Source organism: Poecilia reticulata, chromosome 10 (genome assembly GCF_904066995.2).
Source record: "Poecilia reticulata chromosome 10, P_reticulata-male-v2, whole genome shotgun sequence".
Taxonomy (NCBI): Eukaryota; Metazoa; Chordata; class Actinopteri; order Cyprinodontiformes; family Poeciliidae; genus Poecilia; species Poecilia reticulata.
Window position 1 is genome coordinate 4,575,564 of NC_088839.1, and position 11,614 is coordinate 4,587,177.

Here is an 11,614-nt window from a genome sequence, read left to right on the forward strand (position 1 = left end):
ACACACAGCTATACAGGTATATGTGGTTTAGCCTGCCTTTTCGCCAACAGCCCGGTGGTGGTTTAGATGGACTACCCTTTCCCAAGTAGCTAGAGCAACGAGAGATGGCTTAAAACACTGCAAAAAATCTGAAAAAAATTTAGCTCACTTTAGGTTTCAGATAGCAGCTACACAGCCTTTGTTTCAGCAATCTGACACCATGGTGGGTTATATGGACATCAGCAAATTGTGGTTTATAAGAACAAAACAAAGTAATGTGAGGACTTTAAAGGGACAACTACGTCATATTTAAAAACCTGCTGATTAGCATAAACACACAACCTGACAGCATACAGCATTAACAGAACATAATTTTATTAGGTAAATATGACCAAATAATTCAATTATTTTTCTTTAAAAAATAAAAGTAAGCCTGAAATTGAAATGACCAAAGGAAAATAAAAAAAATTAAAAATTTAAGTGCTGCAACAAAACATACAGAAAAGTAAAATTAGGGTGCATAGTGTTACCAAGTATCTGAATATAAATAAATAAGTAAAACAATGTTAAATTAAAATTCTGCCACTTTTTCCAATATTTCTTTATGCTGGACAACAAAAATGTCTCACCATTAGAAAAAAAGCTTTTCTGCCTATTAACACGACTACATGAAAACAGCCTCTATGTCACGGGACTTTACAGATAATATTATTTGATAGGCAACAAAAAAAATCTGTTTTAGTAGCATGAACAAAACAGAACCCTTTTGAATAAATGATTACTTCACATAAAATCTAGAGCTTTTTCTTTTGTGTCTGCCTTTTAGCAGTTATTCCACGGTTTCTCACAAAGTCCCTGATATTTTGTGCTGTTCTTTGAGCCAGCACAGGATCTTCAACCAACTTGCAGTGATTGCACTCATTTTTAGTGGCAAGTTTTCCTTTACCTATGTGAGCTTTAAAATGCCTCATAACAGCAGAAACCTCAGCACTTGACCAAGGGTTTTTTGGTTGTCTTCTGGGTGCGCCAGAGGAGGTCTCTGAAGAAAAAAAAAACATAAAGAGAAAAGCAGTTTATTAAAATATAAAATAAAAAACATGCTACCTTTACACAGGATAACAACCTTACTACAAAGTTTAGAAAAAATATTGTCCAATCATGAAAGTAGTTTAGCTGTAGTTTGTGAGAACAGACAATGAAAAGTAATAAGTGACATGATTGCTATCTATGAAAATGGCACTCCAAATTTGTAATAACCTTAACCACATTATAATGGATAGAGAGCATAGAGGGGTTATAAGCTATGTATGGAGAGCCTTATTAGTGGCCAGTTGCATCAAGATGGCTGCTGGGCAAGCATGTTTGTAAGTTTGTCTACAATCGACTAACTGAAAAAGTGAACAGAAATTTGGAATACCAAGCTTCAAAAATGTGAAATTACTGGAAATTGAGTGGAGAAGAAAGACAATAAGAAATGTCCAAGCAGAAACAAAAGGAATCTTCCAAAGGGAGACATGTGGACAAAAACAAGTTGCTTCAGTTTAGCTTTATTCTTTGCTTGTGCTCAATAAAGAGCTTATTTATTGTTGAACTCCATGTCTCCCTATCTTTTATTATGGCTCAAAGAGCCGGTCATAACACTCTTCACTAGGTTGGCACATGTCTCAAGCAAATGGCATATAGTTCCAGGTCATCTGGACTGCATGGCCTTTAAGCATGAACTAGTTAATATGGTCAGCTCAATAGAATCATGCTTTAACTAAATGTAGCTAGGAGTTGGGATCAAACACAGCATTAATAGGAAACTTGACTTGCCTTCAACAGGAGGGACAGTTTTCTCTGCTGTCGATGACACTGCTCCCACTAAGACATACAACAGAAGTTAAAAAATGGGTAGACAAAAAGTAATAGCATCTTTGGATTCAAGTAACATACACAAATCATCCATATTCTTGCTTTGCTCAGGTTCCACAAGTTCCTCAGGTTTCACAGTTCCTCAGGTTCCACAGGTTCCTCGGGTTCCACAGGTTCCTCGGGTTCCACAGATTCCTCGGGTTCCACAGATTCCTCGGGTTCCACAGAATCGCTACCATCCGAGTCACTTAAATCCTCCTTTTCTTCATCCTCACTTAGTTTTATTTCATCTGAAAGTCATCATTAGAATACTTTCTAAAGTGAATGCCATAGCATAAAATTATATCTAAGCACTACCAAAATTAGGCTTAAAACGCGTTTTGTATTTAGTAATATGTTCTAACCTAGAGAATCACTATTGTAATATTTTCTAATAATAATAATTTATTTACATCCATCAATTTTACAAATATTGGTAATGTCAGACAAGTTCTACTAATGGCAAAAAGATCACAAAAAAAAGAATTTAAGCAATAACCTTCGATTTCAATGTCATCAAGGGATTTCCCTTGCAGGGTGCATATTTGTCCTTTCTCCCATGGACAAAAGGAGCTTAGAAATCTTTGCCAGTTGTGTTGTTGGCACAGGTAAGCGATAAAATTCCCTGTGGACACGAATATCATGCCCCAGGAAGTCAGCCACCTGGTCAATTTCGTTATTTTGAGGTTGAGGACTTGTGACAATGTGGCAACATGCTTTCTGAGTTGTGTGGACCTTAGGAACTCGGGATGCTTCGCCCCACATTGGCTTCCATAAACACGCAAACAGTCTTGGCCCCTGTAGTGACTTTGAGATCTTGGTCGGGCAAAAAGAAAGATGTTTGTGGAGCAAACACCACATTGCTCTCTTTTGCTGACCAGCAAGTCAGAGCATCCACCACATCTGGAGAAAGGAGAACCGCAACTTTTCGACCTCTTTTCCAATTATTCAACACGACTGAAGTAGCTACAGAGCTTTTTTTCAACCTTGGACAGCCCAGCAGCAACATCTCATGGAGCTTGGAGTCATCCCTCTGCTGGAAACCTCTGAGATGCATCTTTGAGACTTCTCCAGCTCGTCTTCGATTGAACACAATGACCTGTGCAAGAGTAACTTTTGCAAGTTCTGCATAATTCTGGGGACTGACCTCATCCTTCAAGTTAGAAAATGCATTTTCTCCAGATTTCTTAAGATACCTATGAAGACTCTGAACATCTTCTGTGAATGGTAAGGTTAATGGCTTATTATATTTGTCATGACTCAAAGTGTTCAAGGCAGTATGTGACACTAACTCAGACCACTTGGATGTATACAGCTTTTTGAAAGCGTCTGTTGACTTAATCAGTTCTTCATCTTCTGCCATGAGTGCTCGACAGTGGATAATGTCACTGATTTTGTGGAGTGTATGTCCTAGTTTTAGTGCAAGACTTGGTGTTTGGTATGAATGCTTTTCTTCATCAAAACCGCAGACAATCTTTACTGCCTGGACAACTCTTTGGAAGTTAGCAGGTTTCACAGCTTCCTCCAAGTTAGTACAGAGAATTCAGACCGTAGACATATTAACAGACGTCCAATTTCACGGAGCTTCTGTCGAATGTACTCATACTTGGTAGGGTCTTGTCCATGTCTGTTGTAGAGAGACTGGGCCAACTGAATAATGGTCAGGTCATTTCTCACAACTGTGGCTACATCATCCTGCTTCATGGGACCGAGGAGCTCCAAACCCCACTTGAAATCTCCTGACAGAATGCAGACTCTTGAGCCATAGCAAAACCCAGTACTTTGGTTCTTCCAGGTCCTGGTTCAAATCTTCATTTTGTGGCTTACAGGGGCATCTTCGGACATGTCTCCATAGTTCCTTTCGAATATACATACCTTGGCAGTACATACAATGTATAAATGTTCCAGTCTTTGCTTTCGCTTTTGGCTTTCTCTTACTTTCAATGATCCTTCCCACTTTGTAAAACCTCAGAGTTATGTTTGAAGTTCCCCTTGTTTCTCATTTTCTCTAGAAGAACTTTGCGTTCTTTTGAGTTTTCCGGAAGGGAAAAACATAAGCAATTTCAGCATGTGTCTTGTGGGTTTTTAAATGGCGTAAATTTTGCTCTGTGGTCTACCACATACAAAGCAGAAGTTCTTAACACCCATAATATGCTGTGAGGATTCCTGTTTGTGAGGCTCCTTTTGACTTTTTGGTTTTTTGTTTGAGTCTTGTAGACTTGACTGGGCTGAATGTTTCAAGTGTGTCATCACCCATATCATCTGTGTGAAATGGAGGCCAGATATTTGATGTGCTAGGTTCAACCACAGAACTTGAGTCTGGCAAGAATGAAGCGAGATCTGGTATTGTTGGGTTTCCTTGAATTTGTCCAACTTTAGACTTGATGGGCTGAAAGGGGATGCTAATATCTGAGTCTTCATCAGTTTCGCAGATTCTGAATTTGGTATGTAGTCCATATCAGACTCATGGTCATCATCTGACATTTCACATTGTTTGGAAGGTGATGTGTTGTTGTTCGTCATCTGATGAGGAGTGAGCCATGGAATATTTAAAAAGTTCTTTTGCCTGAAAATTGTGGGAAATATAATTATGTATAATTGAGACTTACAAGGCAAACTAAAAAAAAAAACTTATGTGGACATTCACACTGGGTTCTGTCCATTTGTAATTTGTTTAAGGCAATATGAATGCCAGACTTTTGAACAACCTGTGAAGAAATTTAAATGTAAAAAAACAAACAAGACAAAAAAAAAAAATCAAATCTCAAATAAAGCCATTACACCTTATTTTAAGATCACAAAGGTAAATATGGATTAACAATTATTTTTTTAAAATGTGCAAAATTGAACTTTTTGGGGTAAAATTTTATGTTCCGTTTAAAAAAATATTAAGGGTAAAGATTTAAGGTAGTTTGAAATCTTCACTGCTGAAAGTCAACCATGATGATGTACATTTCATTGTATTTAAATCTATATACTCACTTCTGAAAATGCTGAAGTGAGTGCGACCATGAAATTTGTTCATGGTCGACAGTTCAACAAAGACATAGATCCTATTTGCAGCACTTTTTAATTCAAATACAAATTAACTAAATATCTTACCTTTACACTGGTAGCCAACCCACTTGAATGAAGAACAAGGACCAAAACACTGAATACACTTCTCCAAAGAAGATAATGTTGTGCACATCAGGTGATGTTTTTGACACTACAAGGAAAAGATTAAACACACACATATACATATATATATATATAAGAGTTAGGGATATTTATTTAAAGTATATTCAATATTGGGTAATGAATGAGAACATATTTAAAGAGGGTGCAAATCATAAAAAAATAACTTTTCCTGCAAACTTTTAAATTGTTAAATTAAAAATATTATGTGGTAAAGACGCAGAGAAGACAAAATCTTTATATATATTTTTTTTCTAAGTATGACAACATTTAAAATTTTATTCTAATATATTCTGGGATGTCAAGTCAACATTTGTCAGAGGTCAAACCAATATTAACAACCTCACAGGAACCAAAAAATATATTTTTATCAATTCAATAACGCCAGGTCCCATATACAATATGGTCCTCCTGTATCACATTGGGGCAGTTGACCATGAAACACACACATACACACACTGAGCTTACACTAAAACCATGACATAGACTGTCCTTACAAACCAATGTCTTATAAACCACATGGCATTCAGGTCCACACACACACACACTTAAGTAGAACAGGTTGGCTGACTGACATCATTTAGCTACACTTAATCATAAAATACCTCTGAATTGATTGGAAGTGAATCCAGGACTGAATCTGTCTCGTTTGGGACACTGGTTGTCATCTGATCCTGGTCATTTTCAGCTCTCACCTGAAACAGAAAATAAATAAAGTCAACACCATATTCCCTTTGACTTATTTACGGAGATATCCTCAATTAAGTGATGGTGCCCTATGACAGCAAACACCCATGAAAGGTAACTAGTTTTAACCCAGCCAAAATGTTTGGTAAAGTCAAAATAAAAAAACAAATTCTGTACCTGTTCTGTGTTGTCAGTTGTAGAAGTTGAATGAGTACAGTCAGGACTTTGAGACATTTCTTTCTCCAACTCCTGTGAAAAAGAAGGAAGAATGATTATTTTTCCCCACAGAAGAATTTCTGCGATGTTGTAGAAACAATAGTTTGATGTTAGACCAAAGCGTTTTGAATTCTGGAAGCAGCTTGACAGACAAACTCTTGAGAAACAAGTAGAATGATAGCAAACTTAACAAATATTCAAAATGTTATAATTTCAGCAGCACTGACCAAATTGAAGTCTGATTCTGTGGTTAAATTAAAGTAAATTTCACCAAAATGTAATGTATTTTCTTAACTATTAAGAAATTTAAATCGTTATTCTCCCAATATGTTCTGGATGCCAAGTCAACATATATCAGAGGACAAACCAATATTAACAACCTCACAAGAACCAAAACAAATGTTTTTATCAATTCAATAACGCCAGGTCCCCATATACAATATGGTCCTCCTGTATCACATTGGGGCAGTTGACCATGAAACACACACATACACACACTGAGCTTACCACACTGAGCTTACAAACTGAAAACCATGACATGAGACTGTCCTTACAAACCAATGTCTTTATAAACCACATGGCATTCAGGTCCACACACAGACACACTTAAGTAGAACAGGTTGGCTGACTGACATCATTTAGCTACACCTTAATCATAAAATACCTCTGAATTGATTGGAAGTGAATCCAGGACTGAATCTGTCTCGTTTGGGACACTGGTTGTCATCTGATCCTGGTCATTTTCAGCTCTCACCTGAAACAGAAAATAAATAAAAGTCAACACCATATTCCCTTTGACTTATTTACGGAGATATCCTCAATTAAGTGATGGTGCCCTATGACAGCAAACACCCATGAAAGGTAACTAGTTTTAAATCCAGCCAAAATGTTTGGTAAAGTCAAAATAAAAGCCCAACTTCTGTACCTGTTCTGTGTTGTCAGTTGTAGAAGTTGAATGAGTACAGTCAGGACTTTGAGATGTTTCGTTCTCCAACTCCTGTGAAAAAGAAGAAAGAATGAGTATTTTTTTCCCACAGAAGAATTTGTGCGATGTTTCAGAAACAATAGTTTGATGTTTGACCAAAGCGTTTTGAATTCTGGAAGCAACTTGACAGACGAACTCTTAAGAAACAAGTAGAATGATAGCAAACTTAACAAATATTCAAAATGTTATAATTTCAGCAGCACTGACCAAATTGAAGTCTGATTCTGTGGTTAAATTAAAAGTAAATTTCACCAAAATGTAATGTATTTTCTTTAACTTTTAAGAAATTTAAATCTTTTCTCCCAATAGGTTCTGGGATGCCAAGTCAACATTTATCAAAGGTCAAACCAATATTAACAACCTCACAAGAACCAAAACAAATGTTTTTATCAATTCAATAACGCCAGGTCCCCATTTACAATATGGTCCTTCTGTATCACATTGGGGCAGTTGACCATGAAACACACACATACACACACTGAGCTTACAACACTGAGCTTACAAACTGAAAACCATGACATGAGACTGTCCTTACAAACCAATGTCTTCATAAACCACATGGCATTCAGGTCCACACACAGACACACTTAAGTAGAACAGGTTGGCTGACTGACATCATTTAGCTACACCTTAATCATAAAATACCTCTGAGTTGTTGGGAAGTGAATCCAGGACTGAATCTGTCTCGTTTGGGACACTGGTTGTCTTCTGATCCTGGTCATTTTCAGCTCTGATCTGAAACAGAAAATAAATACAACTCAGCACTATATTCCCTTTGACTTATTTACGGACATATCCTCAATTAAGTGATGGTGCCCTATGACAGTAAACACCCATGAAAGGTAACTAGTTTTAAATCCAGCCAAAATGTTTGGTAAAGTCAAAATAAAAACCCAACTTCTGTACCTGTTGTGTTGTCAGTTGTAGAAGTTGAATGAGTACAGTCAGGACTTTGAGACGTTTCTTTCTCCAACTCCTGTGAAAAAGAAAAGATTGTCTTTTTTTTCCTCAGAAGATTTTCTGTGACTTAGCAGAGAACAATAGTCTTATGGTTGACTTAATTGTTTCGAATTCTGGAAACAGCGTAAAAGATGAATGATGGCAAACTTTAACAGTCAAAATACTACAATTTCACAAGTATTGACAAACTGATGTCTGATTCTGTTGTGAAATTCAAAAGATTTTCACCAAAAAGTTAATGCATTTTCTTTAACTTTTAAAAAAATTAAAATCTTTACTCTCCCAATATTTTCTGAGATGCCATCAATATTTATCAGAGGTCAAACCAATATTAACAACCTCACAAGAACCAAAACAAATGTTTTTATCAATTCAATAACGCCAGGTCCCCATATACAATATGGTCCTCCTGTATCACATTGGGGCAGTTGACCATGAAACACACACATACACACACTGAGCTTACCACACTGAGCTTACAAACTGAAAACCATGACATGAGACTGTCCTTACAAACCAATGTCTTTATAAACCACATGGCATTCAGGTCCACACACAGACACACTTAAGTAGAACAGGTTGGCTGACTGACATCATTTAGCTACACTTTAATCATAAAATACCTCTGAATTGTTGGGAAGTGAATCCAGAACTGAATCTGTCTCGTTTGGGACACTGGTTGTCATCTGATCCTGGTCATTTTCAGCTCTCACCTGAAACAGAAAATAAATAAAAGTCAACACCATATTCCCTTTGACTTATTTACGGAGATATCCTCAAGTGATGGTGCCCTATGACAGTAAACACCCATGAAAGGTAACTAGTTTTAAATCCAGCCAAAATGTTTGGTAAAGTCAAAATAAAAGCCCAACTTCTGTACCTGTTCTGTGTTGTCAGTTGTAGAAGTTGAATGAGTACAGTCAGGACTTTGAGACGTTTCTTTCTCCAACTCCTGTGAAAAAGAAGAAAGACTGATTATTTTTCCCCACAGAAGATTTTCTGTGATGTAGCAGAGAAAATAGTCTGATGGTTGACTTAAGTATTTCGAATTCTGGAAACGGCGTAAATACTATCCTATTGTAATTATTTATTATACATTTGTGGGTAACTGGTTAATTTGCACTGCAACGTCTTGTACAGTCAGCCATCTATTCTTGTGAAAAGAAAGGTAAAACAAAGGAGGTTCAGGTTTAAATTCATTATTAGCGCATTTCTTAAATGAACATAATCTTAAGATTCATAAATTTTGATTTTTTTAGTACCTTGAGTCGCCATGGCCAGTCTGAGTCCCCATAATTGTACGTAATCTCTTCTCCCTGATTGATATCTCGAGTTGCAAATAAACACAAATGTGGCTTCTGTTGCACAGTCAGATACTTCATTTTGGTATTTGGGCTGATATTGTCATCGTTTATAAGCCTTCCAAGAGAGCCATCTTCTTTTGCTGCATCAACACTGCAAATATATAACATTGCATTTGAAATATAAACATATTCATTTACATATATGCCATTCTAATTAGACTTCTGATACAAACATACTCACCACCAGAGTTTTCCATTAAAGTAGAATTCAAACAAGAAAACTTTAAGGTTGTCATGGTAAATTTTCTGTCTCCTCTCACATTCCTCTTTACTTATCAGTTCACCTCGATACTCACACAGAAAGTCTCCTTTCTGAAAAGAGGTTGTGGCAAAAATACCACGGCCTAATGAAGAAAGCAAAAATAATAGTAGAAAGAGTAAACAATGTATAAAGGATTGACTGTAATTAAACCACCCCCAAAAATACCCATACCTTTAAAGGCATTGATGTACTTGACGTCAAGCCCCACTTTGTCCGTTTTGGTATCAATATAATATTTGGCATCTTCCTTCGGTTTTATGCGTCTTCGCCTCTGCATGTTTTACTGGCATGTATGAAAAGTTATAACAGTCAAATAAGGAATTACAGGCTTCTTTATAATTCCTACAAGCTTTAAAGCTAAAAATTAAATTATCACTATGGAAACATGTTATACATGCAAGACACATACCTCAGATAAAACACCAACACTATAATTTATTTAATCACTGATTTAAAAAAGTGCTTTACCATCTACAAATAGTTCATACAATGATCAGTGTTCAATATATTGAGGTTCAGCCAGTAGACAGCCTTACAAGAATACTTGAGCCATAATTTAAGGAAAAAGGCTGTTTTTTTTGCACAAATGAATTTTGTTAAGTCCTATTCATCTTTTAGTCAGTCCTCCAGGTACAATCCCCTCCAACTTTTAAATGCATCTCTGCCTCAACACACCTAAATCAAATAATGTCAGAAATCTGGAGAATTTGGCTGCATGTGAGGTTATTCAGCTAATTAAGGTACAAATACACATTTAAAAATTGAAGAACGACTATGTTTGCCTGAATTTGAGGACTCCTGGTTTATACTTTCAGCATTTAAGTTGCTGAAGTCAGCGAAGTGATTACAGTACACAGCTTTAAAGCCATCGGTGCACCTGCCCTATTGCATCCATTTATTCAAACATTCAACAATTAGTGCTTTTCTAAAAGATTAACAAGTTTCACAGAAACCTGTGGGTTTACTTCTTATTAATTTCCTGCTTGCTCTTCAGCAGGACCGATGGCAATCAAGCTTAACGAGCTTAACAAGCAGAATGTCACTACGCAGTTAGCTAACATAAAGCAAGCAATTTGCCAATATCGTTAAATATAGTGATGAAAACCTTAGTCTATCACCCAGTTTTTACCACTAAAAGCTAAGTGGTACCTGTTTGGGGTATGGTACCACACAGATACCATCTACTCCAAACATCGTCAACTTGTCAAACACGTTTCGTCTAGCTACGAAGCTAGCTCTCCTAGTCAAGCTACTCTTACTTTAAAACACTCTGAATAAAAACTATACTGCTTCAGGTAGGTCTTTTCAGTCATAAAAGTAACATATCTAAGTTACTTGATGTAAATATCCAAAATATGTTGGTTAGCTTTCATGTCACCTAAATTAAAATCTAAAATAATTCATTTTGCTCAAAAATCTCTTACATTTGCAGTTATTTACTTGCAAATAACTTTATCTAGGCAAAATGTATTTTTAATTTACAATTTATGCTTACCTGTGCAGAGTTATTCCACCAACATGTCCATATTGAGAGCTGCGGCTTCAAATGGGGATTTAATTTTTAAAAAGCTGGCGTCTGGGACTGTTTAGTAATCAGAGACGACCACAAGTTTTTTCAGCCAATCAGATGATGACCGGCAAAAAGCGCGCGTAGTGTATGGAAAATGTGTGTAAAAGTGCAATTCATACACACCGCCGCTTGAAATCAGGCAGCGCTGTGTTATACACTGGAATACACAAATCTCAGGTCACATGGTATAAAAGGACAATTAAAGAAAGTGAGATATCACGCTGTTTATTCACTGAAAAGTACAAATATATGGTCCACATCATGCAAAAACTGGCATAGTTGCTATAAAACTTTAGATTTATGAGAAAAAGTGTTGTTTAGATACTCACAATTTTAAATACACTCCTTGATTTATGAGGACATCAGCATTGTCCTTGTATTACCCTTAGGTCCGCGTAACGTAAGTGCGTATTCAGGTCAAAAGGCAGGCTAAACCACGTATACCAACGCACACACACACACACACACACACACACACACGCACACACACAAGCACGCATACGACCTGGCAAGGCAGAGGA

The 11,614-nt window shown here is 36.6% G+C and overlaps 2 long non-coding RNA genes across 2 annotated transcripts; both read right to left on the reverse strand.

Annotated features, from left to right (window-relative positions):
- Positions 1 to 603: 603 nt before the first annotated feature.
- On the reverse strand, positions 604 to 1,970 carry LOC145553031 (uncharacterized). Its single transcript, XR_014089206.1, has 3 exons — positions 1,915 to 1,970; positions 1,795 to 1,842; positions 604 to 1,018 (listed from the first exon to the last, which is right to left on the reverse strand). It is a non-coding gene; the product is annotated as an uncharacterized LOC145553031 (long non-coding RNA).
- Positions 1,971 to 8,444: 6,474 nt separating this feature from the next.
- Positions 8,445 to 10,040, reverse strand: LOC145553032 (uncharacterized). The gene is made up of 5 exons (XR_014089207.1): positions 9,695 to 10,040; positions 9,443 to 9,605; positions 9,160 to 9,352; positions 8,778 to 8,849; positions 8,445 to 8,610 (listed from the first exon to the last, which is right to left on the reverse strand). It is a non-coding gene; the product is annotated as an uncharacterized LOC145553032 (long non-coding RNA).
- Between the last annotated feature and the right edge of the window lie 1,574 nt (positions 10,041 to 11,614).